This window comes from Ciconia boyciana, chromosome 13 (assembly GCF_034638445.1).
Source record: "Ciconia boyciana chromosome 13, ASM3463844v1, whole genome shotgun sequence".
NCBI lineage: Eukaryota > Metazoa > Chordata > Aves > Ciconiiformes > Ciconiidae > Ciconia > Ciconia boyciana.
The window spans coordinates 16,664,292-16,681,634 of record NC_132946.1 but is presented as its reverse complement, the minus strand read 5'-3'; the positions used below and the strand labels follow the sequence as shown (position 1 = coordinate 16,681,634).

At 50.5% G+C, this 17,343-nt stretch overlaps 1 protein-coding gene across 2 annotated transcripts in view; it reads left to right on the top strand.

Annotated features, from left to right (window-relative positions):
- The first annotated feature begins 2,022 nt into the window (after positions 1-2,022).
- Positions 2,023-17,343, top strand: part of RHBDF1 (rhomboid 5 homolog 1) — a 38,495-nt gene continuing 23,174 nt past the window's right edge. Inside the window, exon 1 of one of the 2 annotated variants that reach the window (XM_072878508.1) lies at positions 2,023-2,290. The gene's annotated coding sequence lies outside the window, so the exon portion shown is untranslated. Of the gene's footprint in view, positions 2,291-2,760; positions 2,888-17,343 lie in introns of those variants that run through there. The other variant, XM_072878509.1, reaches the window with a different exon arrangement.

The window sequence follows — 17,343 nt, the reverse complement described above, 5'->3', positions numbered from 1 at the left end:
AAGAACGAAGCAAATTCATGTAATCACATGTTCACGTTAAACATAACAAGCACCAGAAGAGATCTGTCCTTCAGCTGGTCCTCAGAGGCCACATTTCAAACAGAAGTACTCCCTGCAAGCATTCATGAGGGAGAAAAAAACCAAGGCTGTCAGCCTGGATGACGTGCTCAGGACCAGGGCTGGTGGGTGACACTTCCACCCTTTCACAGCTTACAAATGTCCCCTCAACACCAAACTGCTGCTGTGCACCAGCTCATGCTCGAGAGAGCAGCAGTCAGAAGCTGGCCTTAAGTCACCCTATCCCGTGTATTTTAGGCTGATAGGACTCAGTGCACTGAAGGAGAAACATCCTGGGTGGCGATGGGAGCAAGGGGTGTGTATTCTTGACCAAGAGGGTAGACTTTATCTGACTAAGTGCAGATGCCTGCAGTTGTGTAAAAAAATCCCACCTCACAGACTCGGGGGGTCTGGGCAGGGAATCACTGGGGGAACGAGAGCTTGTGGGATGGGGTTAGCAGTGCTATCTGCAGGAGTGTTCTACAGGAGTGAGAAATCACGTTTCGGTGAAAGAGCTTTGTTTTTCTTGCAAAATGCGCATAACGTTGGCAGGAGGCTAAGAAAGAGCACGGGTGGGTTAGAGTCAGACTCCGGCTCCAGAGCGTTCCTCCTGGGAGACGCTGAAGGGCCTGCGAGTTCATCTCTGCTGTTACATTACTGGACACTTCTTCCTTGTTTATGTGGTAGAAACATCTGAAAATAATTTGTGCCTGTTAAGCTTCACGGAGCTTTGCGGCTCGTCAGGGTTCTGCGTGCAATTCGGTCTCCACCTCAGCCAGGACTAGCTGGGGCTGATCTGTGTTTGTTCATTAGCTAATGAGATGCAATGGAGTTAGCGGGGCTCTCTGGGGGGCTGCCTTCAAAGCGTGACTGCTGTTGCTGTGCGTGGGCACGTGCAGGGGTGGGTGCGGTTCCGATGAGCTCACCCTTCGCAGGGAGCGCCGGCCCCTGTGACGGCAGCTCTCCCGCTTGCCCCAATCGCTCTTGCGCACAGGTCGGCAGGGAAGATGCAGTAAGATGGCAAGGAATATGCGCCCCCCCCCCAGTTATTAGTAATATAAAAAGCATCTGCAGCTGTGGCTTGGGGACCTGCTGAAGAAGGATGTGCATGCTGCAGGCCTTGCTGGAGCTCTAGCAAACCTCTGCGTGAGCAATACATGCTGACTGATGCTCTGGAGAGGACGGATGGAGAAATCTTCGGCAACAATCCCAGGACAAAGGCGAGGACGGCTGAGCAATCGAGGTGGGAGGATGCCATCCAGAAGGGGGAAATGTTTAAACTGGGAAGAAAGAAACAGCTTAGGGAAGGGATGATACACTAACCACATGGCTGGAGGAGGAGGTGTGAAGAACTTGATGGGAAACACAGGACTAAGAGGGGGGAATGAGGCAAGGAGCGGGTAAAGGACAGTGAAACAGCGAGAAGGAGCGAGGTGACTGGGAGCAGCCAAGCTGCTCTGTGCGAGGGCAGTGCACGCCACCCGTGCGAGACGCTCAGAGGTGACGGCTCCCCATGGGTGGCAACGGGGCCGGGGAAGGCCTGGCCAGGGCCTGGCAGCTCAGCCGTGCTGTCCCCTCCGCTGAGGGTGCCTGCCAGCAGTGCCGAGAGTGACTCCCGGCCCTGGGGCTCCCCACACGGGGATCCCCCCAGCTCCCCCCGGGCACAGCTGCTGCCAGAGCCGGGCGCTCCGGGGAGGCAGAGCTTCCCGAAGCGGCGGGAGCACCCCGCGGGCCCGGCGCTAACGGGACCTGGAGTTAAACGGTGTCACCGCAGCTCGGCGGGGGGTCGGCGGCTGCATGCCTGCCTGCCTGCCTGCAGGGCAATGCCCACCCCCGAGGCTGACCCCAAAACCACGGCGGGGAGGCGGGGGCTCGGGGCCGGGGCCACGGGGGCCGTTCCGCGAGGGCCGCGGGCGGGCCGGTGGCTTCCGCCCGGCGCGGTGCATTCCTACACCGTGAGTCAGGGCGGCGGCGCGGCGGGATGCGTCGTCCCGCGGCCCCGGGCGCTGGCAGCTCCCCGGCGGGACTCACGCCGCCGAACCCGGCTCGGTTCCCGTCTCCCATTTGCATGCCGCGGCTGTGAATGGCGTGCCCGGCCGGCCGGCCCCTGGCACGGGGGAGGAGTCTCCGCGCCCTACGCGGGCCGAGCTCGGCGGCGCCGGTCCCTTAAGCCGCACAGGGGGGCGGCCCGACCCGAGCGGCGGCTCGCCGCTGCGCTTCACCCGCCTTCACGGTGAGTGCGGACCGCGGGGCCGGGGGGGCCGGGGGGGGGAGCGAGGCGGGGGCGCTCCGCGGGGCCGGGCGGGGGCTGCCCCGGGGCACGGCGCGCACGTGAGTTGCGGGCTCCGTCCCGTCCCGTCCCGTGGCCCGGCCGCCTCAGCCGCGGCTCGGCAGCCCCCTGCTGGCGGCCCGACCGTGCGGGGCAGCCCCGCGGGCCGCCGAGGGCCGTTCCCTGCCCGGCTGAGGCGGCGCGGGCCGCGCCGCCTCAGCCGGGCAGGGAGCGGCCCTCGGCGGCCCGCGAGGCAAGGCCGGCGCCCGGAGGTGGCGGCCGCGGAGCCGGAGGCAGGTGCCGGGCGCGACCCCTGTCAGCAGGGAGAAGCCCTCTGAAAATGGCCCCCCGCCAGGCACCTTCGCCTGCCCCGCGAGGCGAGGCGCAGCGGGGGCGGCCTTCGGTGGCTCAGGTGGGAGCTCGGCCCTGTCAGCGACAGGCAGAAGTAGCAGCGTTGGACCTGTGTGATCTCGCGTCCCCAGAGAGCTGGGGTCTGGCTCGTCCGCAGTTCTTCTGGGGTCGGGAGCTTGGTGACCCTGGTGCTTTCGGCCGCAGGTGAAGGTGCGTGCTCGTGGCTCGTTTCAGCTGATCCAAGTCCAGGCTGGAGCTGAAAGGCCCCTCCGCCCCCATCGCTTGCCACGCGTTCCCATTCACCCCTCCCCTGATGCTGGCACTGGTGTTTTGGCAGCCACCTGTGAGCTGATCTGGTGGAAAACATATGGCCTTTTACATGTAAAGGTTAGTTTTCCTCTGGATCGAGTCCTTGAAGTCTTTTCACACTGTATGCTGCTGTCACGAAGTAGGGGAGCCCAGCAGCCCAACAAGAGGCTGGTTAAAGCTTTTGCAGGATTGCAGCCTCAGTGCTGAGTCCTTTCGGGCTCCTCAGAGAGCAACCCGTCCTTTGCCCTGTTGTAGCACACACACACTTAACTAGCCCTGCTGTGCCAAAGTGCCCCTTGTGCGTTTTTGGCTTGTGCTTTTCTCTCGTGTAACTCAGGAGAGGGGAGCGGCAGCACAAATGAGTTTTGTCCAGTGCTGGAGCATTCCTTGTGCACGACTTGGTTCTGGCTGCTGATTCTCTTGCAGGTTGGCTTTGCGTTGGGGTGCGCAGTGTTGGTCAGGGATGTCTCCAGGCCGGGTCTCGGAGCGAGCAGGAAGTTGTTTCCTTTCTTCCTGTTTTTGTCCCCATGGCTGCTAATTTCCTCTGGGAAGAAAGCTGTGCATTCTGCAGTAAAGGAAAAAATAGTCACACGTAACGGGAAGGGACAAGGCAGCAAAGCCAAAGGCGCTCCTGAACGACGCATGGGATGAGGAAGGAGCACAGGGTGTTAACTGCAGTAATGCTCATAGAGCAGCAAAGACAAGTAGCTGCCTTTGTGCCATGAATATGGGTAAAAAGGGCCCACTTGGGACAAGCTGGGGAGCAGACCCTTGGAAGGAGAATTGGATTTCCACTCCAGTGCGTGGATATATGTTGCTCTCCAGCTCTTCTATCTTGGTGGTGCGGGGTTTGCAAGAGGAGGTGATAACTCACGTTAGATCAGTTGATATAGTTGAAAGAAAGAGATGAACTTCCAGATACTTCCGTCCTTCAAGTTTTGATTGTTAAAAGGACTTTACAAAAGGCCTTGTGTGCCTGAAAGCTGACCTGCTTTTTTTTTTTTTTTAACCCTCTGTTGCTTTAATAACAGCTTTCATCCCTCCCTCCTGCTGCATCCCTCTTGTGTCCTTAGATCCTTGTGGCTACTGGTGGGCAGCCCAGGTCTCCATTGTCTGTGTGTGGGCTCGTGGGGAGCCTGCGTCGTTCCTGAGCTGGGACCCTGCCAGCCTCCCAAGAGGTGCTGTGGATTTGGAACAGGGGAATGAGCTTCTTTACGGTCTCTGCGCTTATCAGTCCTGAGCCCCCCTGGAAGGCAGCAGCTCTCACGTGTGGTCATGTATCAGCGGTGTGCCTGCTCCTGCGCGTTCCCATGAAAGGAGGTTAATGCTGTGCAGTGTAAAAGCAACTCCCACAAAACTAGTTCTGCTCTGGGACTTCCCATGACAGGCCTTTTTTTTTTTTTTTTTTAGCAATACACTTGCAAGAGATCTGCCTACAAACTGGCTTTTCAGGTTCTGGGGAAAGCCATGGGCTGGCCCCGGTCTCAGGAATGTCTTGCTCTGTGCTGGGTAGGCTTCAGCCAGGGTGACGAGCTTTGGATGTGGAGAGTGCTGCTCGCCTGCAGAGCAGGCACCTCTTCTCCAGCAAGCTTGTCCTTCCCGTCGCTTGGTTTTGAGCACGCGTGGCCCTGACATGTCGCCTCAGTCAGGAGTTACGTCCCTCAGAGAGGGCCAGCGCCTCGTCACTGGACTTGGCAGATGGCTCGTTTCACTTTCGTGGCAGGGACTGCAATGAGGCTGCAGCTGAGCGAGGTCGCAAGGCAGGAATAGGAATTCCTTTTGGGGTCATCAGTCCTGTTCCTCTGGAATCCAGCCCCGGAGAGTAGCCAGCAAGTCCCAGCATGTTCCCCTGAGAGAGGCAGGGTCTGCTGAGTGTGGCATGATAGGACAGTTTATTCTGGGCACAGAGCCCACATGCTCAGATATAATTAGTAAAGATTTGATTCCATTCAGTGTGTTGGATCTCTCTGTGGTGCAAACACAGCCTGGTTAGTGCTGAAGGCCTGAGATGGGCAACATGACCAGGAGTCCTGAGTTGTTTTCCTCTTCCATTCAGTGCATCCAGCAAAAAGGTTGGCAGCACCCTGTGTGCTGCTGGGGATGCTGTCTGCTGAGTGGGACTGGCTGTGAGCTGAAGATCCTGACGTTTCTCTTTCTCTATCTCTAGAGCTTTTATCCAGCAGAACAGTCTTTGATAAGATTCTTCCCTTGTGGTTGCTGCTTTTCTTCCTTAGTTATCTCTGGAGGCTTTGGCATCCCGTGGAGACCATGCATCCTTCTTGGAGGTTCCAGCATTAATTGTGACCCAACATGACACTTCTATTAATTGCTCTTCCTACAGCCACCTGCCTGTTGCTGGTGTAGGACCTGTTTCAGTAGAAATACTTAAAACTCAAGGATGGGTTCCTTCCTTCACATTTTCCCTGAGCTTAGACGTGGATTAGTTTCCTTTCTTTTCAGCTGAAGAGGTGCTGGGCCCCAAGTCTAACTTTATCATCATCAGTTGGAATGAAACGGACAAGAAACGTGCAGATCTGGCACTGTTATTGTAAAGTTGCCTCCCTGCTGCTGGTTACCTACCTGCTGTAGTTTTAAGTAACTTGCAGAACGTACGTGTTGCCCGCCTGCTCAGAGAGCTGTGTTGCATTCCCCCTGCTGAGAGTGTGACAGCATCTCAACTTGCGCTGTGGGAGCTGCAACCTGAATTTAGTGGGACTTGTGGGTAGAATGTCCCAGTGCTGCTGGAAAGTAGAGTGAAGGTGGTCTCTTTCCTCAGAGGAGGAGAAGCCCTGGTGTCCAGGGTCATGCACATAGTTGTCTCCCCAGTGGTGGGGTTTTTTTAGCTTTGTCGTTGGTTGGTTGGTGGGTTTTTTGGTCTTTCTGTTCGTTTATTTTTTGCCTTGTTCAGAACTAGTAGATGAACCAGTTGAACTGAATGGACATCAGGACCTGTTGCTTACTTCGTTAGTGTCCAATGACTCCCCTCTGAGGTCAGCACCCACCATGCAAGTAACAGAGAAATATTTAGGAAGGGACAATCCCAGCCCTGCAGCTATTAGTCCCAAGAGATTAGGGAGGCAACAGGCAAGATTTAACCTTGGAAGGAAATGGATTTCCCGTGGTCATGCTGGCAGCCCTATTTCTGTGTCCTTGAAGGACCCCAAACCGATTTGGTGTGTGGTGTGTGTTCTTGCCATCCAGGCCTGCTTGCACGGAGTTGTGAAGACCCTCGCTCCAGCACAGCGTGGGGAGGGCAAGGCTTGCCAGCCAACCTCTCTATTTTCACAGGCAGGCTTGACTGTGCCATTGGGAAGGTCTAAGGACAGCCCCGAGAGAGTGAGGTTTCCACAGGGAGCGGTGGAAGTTGTGTCTGCGCTGAGACTGCCTATTGTCGTGTCCTTGTTAGTTGAACTTGAGGGGTTTCTGATTGCTTGCTCCTTTTTTTGGTCCTGCTCATCTAGCTGTTGTCCAGACTGTTTGAAGCCCACTTAATATCACATCTCTCATACTTGTTGTTTCAGTCCATGCTGCTGTAGGAATGAGGAAGTCGGGGGTTTTTTAATGTGTGTTGGGATGATGCCACAATGAGCAAATCAGTAGCTGAGGTTTTGAACAAATCATCCAAACTATGGTCAAATCCTTTTGAATGACAAACAGTGGCTGTTTGCTACTTGGTGAGGGCGGAGAGCTTATTCTTCATGTTAACCTTAACTGTTAAATCTCCTAAAGCTATAGAGTGCAAGTTTCATTGGTTGTGTGCTCTGTTTGCTGCAGGGACAGCAAATGTCAGATTGACATAAGGCTTGTTCTTGCTGAAATTTCCTTTGGGTGCACTCTTCAACTACTTAGATACACCATTTGTTTCAAATATAATTAAAGCTACTTTTTGCATGCTATAGAAATGTTAGAACCATTGTGATACAGACCTGAGCATCAGATAGGCTCTCAAATTCTGGGGCCTTTAGCAACAAACAGACCTCGCCTTAGTAATCAGAGCATCTCTAAAACACAGTGATTATTAAAGGAAATGTAATTTCTTCTCGGTGAACTAAGAAGTATCATTGCAAAATACTTCCCTGGCACAGTACAGCCTTCCCAGGGAGAGAAGAGATATCAAGACATGCCTGGTCTTGCCTTTTCTGGAAAGTCTACCTTTGCCGCCTTCTCCCCTTCCTGTTTCCACTTTGCTGAGAGACAGCCCCTTGCTCTGCTGGTCAGCAGCAATCCCTGCTTTGAAGGGGTTTTTTTCTTTAAAAAGGAACAATCCATATGAGATCATCCTGAAGCTGTGCAGGATGCTGCTTTTACTGTTCTACAGGTCCGGCACTTACATGGCTTTGACTCAGTGAAAGTTGTAACAGCTTGAATTTAAAAATCTTGAGGTTCTCAGACGGCTGCGTTGACGAATACAGCTTCTGTATTTCAGGAGTTATTGCCCTGGAGCAATCAGCACATGGGAGGTATGCTTCTCTGTCACTTGAATTCAAAGCCCAGTGCTTTAAAGTGAACTGTAGAAGACAGGAGGCTGTGAGTTATTTTGCCAAAAGGTGTGAGTGCACCTTCCTTTTCTCTGACTGCTCTGGGACTGTAATTTCAGGGAGAACAGTGAGAGAGAATGTGCCATTCACTCAGATTGAAGAAGTATGGTTCACTTAGATTTTTAAATTTTTTTGCTAAAACAAAGTTAGAATTATGATTATTTCTATTTGCATTATAAATGAGTTGGTCCATTGGGCACACATGAATGTACACGTGTATGCACACCTGCAGAGCAGGACAAGCTCCTCCTGCAACTGCTTTCCACTAGACAAAGTAGGAGATGGTGTGTAGCCGGCTGTCGAGCAATACTAAGAGTAGACATTACAGCATCAGAGTGGCAGGCTAGCTCTCCTGTGTCCCTGGCTAAATCAGCTAATGCTTAGGAAGAGCAGCTCCAGCCGAACCAGCTCTGCTCCGAGTCCTTGGCTGTGTAATTGTTCTTTTGAAGGATCTCCACTGGGCCTCATTGCTGTGGGTGCGGCTGGTAGATGCAGGCTTGTTCTCTCACATGTATCCAGGTGAACAGAACTATGGTTGTGTTGGAGAGAGCAGGTGTGTGATGGTGAGTGAGGATGCTCTGAATTTCAAAGGAACATGCAAAGAAAGTTGGCCTGAATGGCTCACATGCTGCGGCTTCCATCCTTCCTGAATATAAAGTCTGTCTTCGGGTGGCTCCAGTGTTTGTTATTGTTACTTCCTCTAAGATTTTTTTAGATTGCTATTCAGTGTGGTTTTATATAACTTTCCATAGGAAATGTTGTCATTTGCGGCAGTTTTGATCTCATTTGCCAGTGAGGCGTTTTTATTTAGCACAACAAACAGTGATTCTTAGCTGCTTTTAGTACCAAGAGTCTTTGCCATAGAGGTTGGGTGGCTTTTGGTCTGATAATTTTTGGTTTGGAGTATTGTAATCTTTCTAGGGGAGGTTGCTAGTTTTGGCAGTTGCTTTTTCCATCAATTGTTTATTGATGTCATATTTTCTAAATTAACAATGTTGTAATAACTAAGAGGCATTACCAAGAAAATTGCTCTTGAGGTGGGTGCACAGGCAGCAGCTATTCCAAAAGCAACCAGAGCCAGTGTTTACTGCTGTCTTGAGAGTCATACCAGTGTTGTGTTCCTAGCTTTCCTTGTGTCCCGAACCCTTACAGTACTTCTGATGAATATGAGAGCTGGTAGAAAAAACTTATATATGCAGAATTTCAATGAAAAATGATACCTTTGTTAAAATACAGTGGTAGGATTTTGTTGGTTTTGTCTTTTGTTTTCTGATGTGGGGTCATGGCTGCACTTACAAAAGCATTTTTGTGCATCTTACCTTGCTGTATAATTGAGGCAATGACTGTGTCCATGGTACTTGTGGATCAGCCAGTACTTTAAAGTGCATCTATTTTACTAGTAATGAAAATAAATCCAGGACAGGGACTTTTGGAGCCCCATTGAATTGTTGCAGTGAGTTAAATGGGTGCTAAAATAGTTTCTGTGATCACTCTTTCCTGCTTCTTTGTTAACGAGGAGCTCTGGTGACGCTGAAGAATGCATAGACCCAGGCAGAGCACTGAGATAACTGTGCTTTGAGGCTGCTGGGGACCCCAGAGCGAAGGGCTCTGCCGGCTCAGAGCAGGCACTGCTAACCCAACGGGCAGCTGTGGTTACCTTTGAAAAGGGTGCAAGAACAAGGCTTGCGTAGATGATCCTTCCTCTGGATACCCTTTCACTGTTGGCAGTCCATTATTTATAATTGGAATTGTTAATATTTGAATTGTTAATGTGATTACATTCGTTATCCGTTCTGGCTACGTTCGCTGTGGCACTGGACTAGCGGCAGTATCCCTGCTTCCTGCACAGGCATGCTGAGATGTATCAGCTGTCTGGTAGCTAGTAATGGATCTAGGTGGAAACCAGCTCCTTTTGGGGATGAGGCAGTGCTGACTCTACTGGCTTCCCTAAGGAATGGGAGTGCTGGTCAATGCTGGCTTCTCGCCCCCTACGCATGACGTACTGTCACTGGAGCTATTGGTAGGTATCGTCATCAGTCCATGTCCAGATGTAGCCTATAAGTGGCATGCTGTGACCAGAGTATTAGGATATGGCTGCTGGAAATGTGACTATTGCATGTGGTGGCAGGCTGGTGTTCTCTGTGCAAAGCTGCAGGGTGTGTTCATGGAGAAGCACAAACAGGATGAAGATGCCAAAGTACTCCAGAAGGTTTCCCACTGCTCCCCCTCTTTGTTGGTTATGTTTTATGCTCAGACTGTTCCCCTTGCTGGAATCTAGATAGGTTGTAGATGGTTCTGTATTGCATTTACTCTGGAAGGTGGAGCTGGATGCTGATTGCTCATTGCCTGGGCCCTGCGTGGGCTCTGGGGCACAGGCATGCTGGCTAGTGCTGTGAACCTGCTTCCGTCGTCTCGGTCACATGTGCTTGGGAGGTGGAAAAGGCAGCCCCTCTGCCCAGTCTGCTGTACTTGGCTCCCTTCCACCTAGTTGCTTTGTGGGTGCCACAGGCCATAGGTGAGCAGAGGGAACTCATCCCTTGGGAACCCTTCTGTGGAAGCTGCCCATGTGTGAGGCTTCGCCGTCAGCTCTAGAGAAATCTGTGGATGGTTTGGATGTTTTCCCATCTAATGATCCCACCAAAAATTCACTCTGTGTCTGGTGATATAGTAGTAGTTTATTCCTGCTGCACTCAAGACCTGCACTGAGGGCACTTCTCAGAAGATTATTTAAGCCTCAAGAGATGCAGAATCCACCTCCTCCCTTGTGATAATTGTTAGCTTCCCATAGTGCTACAAGTGTGAGTCTTTGGCCATGTTTTCACGATCGCTTTAAACTGTGCTGCCTTGAGAAGCAGTCCAGTCATCTGGCTCCAGCTGCTCTTTTTGTTCCTGCTTCTTCCCCTTTCCTTCTGCTGGCACAAGTGTTTGTGGAGCCATGTGGTGACTTGGATCAGGGAAGGAGCTTGGCCTGGAAAAAAACATTTTCTTTGCTGAGCTAATATGGGTTGGTTCCCAGTGTGGATCACCCAACAGCTGTAGGGATGCTCATGCCAGCACGAGGAGGGGGCAACACAAGAGGGCTGGGGTCACTGCTTCTTCTGTTGGCTTGCATCTCTCTCAAGGGGCCGTGACATTTTTATAGCTTGAATTCTGTGCATTGGCTTCTGTGTCCTTGTTACTATTTTGCATTTTGTCTGCTGCAACAAAAGGACCTTGAAGATCAGAGTCTGTTGCCTGTGTGTTTGCAGGTTGCGGTTGGTGGTCATCTTTTAACCTGTATTTGGAGAAGTTCAACTACAGATCTGGGGACTAACAGGAATCAGAAGAGTTTTTTGAGCTCCCTGTTTTTCTTCTCTTCTATGAGGGCACCAGACCTCGATACCCTTCAGGTCTGATGTGAAGCTGATTTGAAAGCTTTTAATGCTGGCATTCAGCCATAAATGAGCTCCTGCTGGATTTCCATCATGTCCCACATCATGTTCTGAAAATCAGGAAAATCAGTTGCTCAAAGGGACATCAGATCTGCTTTCCTGATCGTGGGATTGGCTCACATACATTCAGACTTCACTGGCAGATGTTTTTATTACCTATATTTAAAACCTTCTGGCTCTGTATATAGCTGAGCCTTCTCCAAATTCAGTGGGTCCCAGTTGAAGCTTTGCACTCTCGATGTGCCTCTTGCATACCAGTATCATTCTACAAGGCTTTGCATGAAATGCACACCCTTGGGTTTTTTTGTAATGCAGCTTCCCGTTTCCTGTCTAAGGGTCTGCCTGGCCTCTTCCAAGCGAGGAAGTTTCCACTGGTATTTCTCAGCTAATTAAATTAAGTGGTTCACGGTGAGATCCCGCAGCGCTGCCTTGATTGCTTGGGTAGCCACAGAAGTTAAAGACCTTACCCATAGCATTCACCCCACCGCAGTGGGCTCCTGCTGGCGCAGCTCCGTGGTGGTGCTTGTGTGCTGCTTTTCCATGATTTACTGGCATGCTGGTTTTATCGCCACCTGCTTAAGCATGTAGCTCCTGTTCTAGCTCTTTCTAGAGCACTGGTTGAAAACTCTCAGGAGGAAGATTGCATGCCTTTTAGTTCACTGTCTACAAGGCGAAGGCCTTTGTTCCATCAGAGCCTGCGCAAAGGCTTTTGCTACCCCAGATCCATTTCTTCCATGTTCTACTTCGACATAAATTTTAAAAGACAGTTTGGGTAGGGAGAGGCCTTTCCAATGTGCCACACTGGCCTGCAGGAAAGCTATGTCTCTTAATAAGGGGTTGGCTATTCCCCAGTCCTGCTGTCTGGTCCCTCTCCAGAGGAGAGTGCAGGGGCTCAGTGTGCTGCATATGTGTTGGCAGAGGCAAATGCAGTTCCCCAAGCGCTGATCTGCTAGGCTGGGGATGGAGGAGTGCTGTGTCACATAGGCAGGGGACAAAGGCTCGGGCTGTAGTTTGATGTTTCAGCTAAGCTGCTATCATGCTGGGCTGTCACTGAATAGGCTGCTCCTACCCTTCCTCTCTCACGCTGCACAGAGCTTACCTGAAATTGTCTGAGCCTCTTCAGGATACCAGATCAACAGGAAATAATTTACTAGGGTTAGTTTTGTGCTGGTAAAGAACCTTGAAGTAGCTCACTGGAGTAAGGCAAGACTGCTCTAAGTAGCCGCTAGCTGTCAGATTGGTTTGCTTGCAAGTGGAAGGCAGGGCCTTGGGGAATTGTTGCCTGCGTGATTTGGTGCAGGCTGTTGTAGGCAGCATCAGTCTCTACCAGCACTTAAGCAGAGCTTGTGCGTGGCAGAGGGCAGTGAGAGGGGCAGTGGGTAGTGTGTGGGAATGGTAGTCCTGCCAGCGCCCTGCTGTGCAGGGCTAAAAGGGCAGTGTGTCTGCCTAGCTCACTGCCAGGCTTGTGCTCAGAGGTGCCTGGATTGCTCAGACCCCAGCTTCTGCTTGGCAGCCTGTGGGTCTGCAAAGCGTTACAGCATCTCCTCTGAGCTCGGCAGTGAGGGTCGGGAAAGCAGGAGAAAGTCCTGCACCGGGCTGCTGTCAGGGCAGTGCTGATGGCCTTGCTTCATTTCCGAGGTAGTTTCTTAGGGTGGGACATGGTGGTGGTGTCAGCTGAAGCCTGGGTGTTGCTGTGCCCTCGACAGCTTTCCCCAAGAGTGCAGGGTCACAGGCCGGTTCCACCTTCCCCGTCCCTGCCTGCCCTCAGCCCCTCCATCTGGCTTGTTTTAAAGGTCTGGCTCGTGCCTGGTATTTGAGATATTATTTGTAACTTGTTGGGTCTGATCCATGCTAGATGGTTTTATTGGCAGCCACGAGCCTGAAACCCCACTGCTCCTCTTCTCCTTGGACTTCCTGCCTTTTCCCTGCCTGGGCCAGCAGAAATCCTCCTGGAGAGAGAGGCACAGCCAGCAGCCTGCCGTCTCCCGTGGCTTGCTCTGTCTGCAGGACACATTTAGGATCCCGGTTTCTTTGCTGGCTCTCCACCCGGATGCCTGCCGGTGTGCCTCAACCAGAATAGCTGCATGGGCAGACCCCTTCAGGTACGTGGGACGTGCCTGGGACTCTGCATAGCAGGCACTGCAAATACAGCTGTTGCAGTGATGGGGGTTTGAAAAATGGAGGAAAACAGCTGGAGGCTGACCATGGGACATGGTGATTGGATTGCAGCAGAATAGCCCTGGTGTCTGTTATCTCCTGGGGGTGTCTGTAAGAACATGCACACGCTGTGCTGGAGAAGAGCGGTGTTACTGGAAAAAGCAGATGATGTATTTTTGTGTGGTAGGGTTGAATGAAGTTGTCTTTTTTTTTTTTCATTTGGAATGTTCTTGGGAAAAAAACAGCTTTATTTTAAATGAGAATGCTGGTAAAATGGAGATTTTGGAAGAAGAAAATCAACATGGGAATAGCTTCAGTTGTCTGTTTAAATGGAAGGATGGTCTGTCTTTGAAATGACTGTGCAAATCTCTGAATGTATTTGAGACGTCTGTCAGTTTTAGGAGCATGCTCAGGCTTCTGTGCAAGGCTTTTCCTTCTCTGTTTGGGTTGGTGGATTTCACTAAGCAGCTTTTCTTGATCATGTGCCAACTTTGGAATTTAATGTGCTCTCCCTCTTTCTTAGCCTGACCCACAGCACAGTGGATTTGGCTTTCGTTCTGGTACTGTGACCTTGTTTTGGCATGGAGCTTTTCAAGATTACTTTCGCAGAGTATCTGCAATATACAAGTTTTTTTCTTTTGTTTGTTTATTTTAGTTGAAATGGACTTTAATAATTTCTGTGCTGCTACCACAGTTGTACATGCAGCTGATCAGTTAGAAGAAGCTAGATTTGCAAATGCCGTGCGTTCAGCCTGTGTGCTGAAGAAGAGTTTGTATTTCTGGATTCCTCAGTTTTGTGATGCTGAGGGAACAGCTTCTGAGCTGACTGAGCAGTGCAGGTGGTAGCACTAGGACTGGGACTGTGCCAGCACTGGGAGAAGTCCAGGCAGGTATTGGGCCATTCCACCCCTTCCCAGTCTCTTCAGACAGTCTCCTTACCCACATCTCCAATGGCTCTTACGTGGTTTTGGTAATAGTGGAGACTTCTGTCTTGATGCTGCCTATTGGAGCTGCTATCCTGATGGTTTACAAAAGTTGAGTTTCAAGCCCCAATGACAGTTCACAAAAGCTTGAAAGCATGAACATTTCCAGCTACCCAGGATGAAGATATTGAGCTGATGTCTAGGTTGGTGGAGCATTTTCTGGACTTTGGGAGATGCTGCAAACCACAAGCACAGGTAAGAGGTCTGGAACAGCTCCTGTCCAAGGACTGAGCAGCTGGATGTGGATCCCGCTGTGTTTGTGGGAAGAGAGGATAGTAGGGTATGAAAGAGATCTGTAGTGTCAGGATTGGCATGGAGAAAGCTGATAGGGAAAAACTGTTCGTTCTTCTAGCCCAAGAACTACAGGGCATCAAGTGAACCCAGGAAAAGGCAGGTTTAGAGACAAACTGAAGAAGGTGGCTTGTCACACAGCACGTGTTTCAGCTTTGGAGCTCTTCGTCACATGCAGTTATGAATACTAAAGGTTTGCTTGCATTAAAAAATGAGTTGGGTAAATTCTGGAAGAAAAATCATTGGATGGATACGGAGATGGATACAGAACCATTAAATGCAAAGACACTTCTGGCACAAGAAGCCTCCGAGCTATTCATAGCACATGCCATGACTCTGTCCTGGGAGATATGACTGTCAAGTGATCCTGTACTCTGTACCTATTGCCAGGCATCCTCTGTTGGAAATGAGATACTGGCTTTAGATGGACGCTTGGCCTGACCTTGCATGGCTGTGCTGTGTATGTTCCTATCCTGCTGCTGTCAGTGACCTCTTGAAAACACTTGTTAGGACAGTACTGAGAAATTGGGCTTGAGGATATGGGACCATTCCAATGAAATATGTGTCAATGCAGTCAACTTTGAAACAAAGCCACTTGGCCCGATCAAGTGCACGGACACTGTATCCTGAATCACTAACCCCTAAAAATAATTAAGGGGTTAGCGTGAAATTCAGCATGTGCTTTTAGTGCAGTGCTGAGACAGAAATTAGTGACTGCAGCACTTTGAGTGAGGACTATGTGTAATAAGGGGTGTTACCTGCCTTGCAAAGGCTACGTTCAACCCTCCAGCTGTACATCTATGTACACAGCTATACATCTATGTACAGCTAGTCTATATGTCTGTGTGTACAGCTGGATCCACATTCAGTCTCACCGTTAACCTCCTGGAGACCTGCCTCTTGTGTCCATACCCCAGTCTCTTTTGTGCCCTGGGCCAGAGGCAGTTGGCTGACCTGTGCTGTGGCCGTGTATTCACAGAATGTGAATTTGCAGAATTCACACGTGCAGAGAATCAGGCCCTGCTAGGGCAAGCGCTGCATGTTTCATCTTATGTGTTTGTAACGTTTATTCTTGGCCACTCCAAATGCACGCATGCAGTTGGGAATGCTGAACAGCTCTGCCTTCACTGCACTCTTTTATTGGGAAATGAACAATTTAGTAGGGTAAAAAAGGTCAAACTGGTAGAAGAATTTGCTCCCGAGTTAAGTACTCTGTTTGCAGTCACCCTTGAAACTCACTGGGTTTTAAAATACTGAGTGCTCTTATACAATTATTGTATATGCATTTTGCTGCTTTGCTGTTTAAAGAACTCTTTAACTGCTGAAGTTGGGAGAAAGCAGTCCATTGCTCTGTCAGCTACGTGAATTTCATCTTGAGATCTTCTTGCCTAAAGTACAAAGTTGAGTCAACTTTGAGGATAACCATAAGGCCACAGGCTTGACACCATGTGTGTGCATACTCTGTCCTCTTCTTTGCGTGTGGCGTGTGTGCACACTGCTGGAGATCCCCGTGCACTAGTCTGCTAGGGTCACAATGAAGCCAGCATGATGGATACGTGGACATCCCTGTCCATGGCAATTTAGGAAGTGGGAATGAAAACCAGATTTCATTGGAAAGTCTTTCACGGAGTGCGGTGTTGTTGCGGCAGCTTTTGGGCAATACAGGAGTGATTCATTCCATGCCTTCCTGGCTTGGCCTCACTGATAAAGCTGCAAATCTTATACATTTGTATGTTTTACACCCAAAGCACCTACTCACAAAGGCAGCTCTGTAGGTGGACAGGAAGGAAGTTGAGTGATGTCTGCTCATTGAAGAGATGCTGGAAAAAGAAGAGTTGCTAATTCAGAGGCTCTGAATTTGCCCTTGAAGGCACAGAAAGGAGGCTCTTGGGTTGTGTGAAATAGGTGAATAGGGCATGTGTGAAATAGGTTGTGTTTGGTCATGCCAGAGTGGTGGCTCTGTCCCTCTTGGCTGGTCTCTGATTAGAGCATCTCAGGAAGTCCTGGTGTTCATGATCCTCATGGGTAAATGGTGGAGTTCTTTGCATTGCACCAAGGGTGTTTTTCAGGTATGAGAAATCTGCTTTGCTTTCTGACCTCACCATTAAGACAAGTTTGCCCGTTTTGTATGCAAGACTGAAAGCTTGTCTCGTAGCAGATTTACCCTTACCAAGAGCAGGTGGGAGTTCCCCTAATAATCCTGTTATTCTCATCTTATAGGAAGTTAGAACAGATGCATTTAGTCACCCCTGCGGCTAGGGGTGGAGGGAAGGAAGAAATTGTGTCCCTCTAATGTACGGCACTGCATCGGTGCACACAGGACCGTAGTGCATGTATGAAGGGCATGTCTGTACAGGCTAGACTGTGAATTCCCAGACTTTTGGGGGCCTGTGGTATTTGCTGAAACCCAACCTTCATCCACCTACAGCTGAGTCCTCCCTTTCTGTTGTTCTGGCTCAGCTGAGCGCGGCGCTCCTGGCAGCCAGCCCAGCTTGCACGACTGAGCTAGCAGCTGGTCTTCAGCTCCTTTTAGATGAGATTCTCTTCTCCTAACCCAATCCAGATCATTCCCCACTCCCTTTTGTTGACCTGTTTCCCTCCCTGCTGTGTATCTTTTGCAATGGTAAGCTTTACTGTTTGTGCAGCTCCCTTTCCAGAGCAGCTGCAGTGAGCTGTGGGAATACAGTGGAAATGCCATGAAAGGCAGCGCATGTATCAGAGAACCAGTGCCTAATTTAGGCTGGGAGGGACCTTTGCAGGTTGTCTGGCTCAGCCGCTGTGCAAGGCAGGGATAATTCAGGCTGCTCACGGCCTCATTTAGTTGAGTGCTGAATGTCTCTAAGGATGGCAGTCCCTCTGCCTCTGGTCCTGTCCTAGGACTTGGCCACTCTCAGGGTAGAATCCTTGCATATGAAACTCATTGTGCATTTAAAATAAATTGACTGTGTTAACATTGT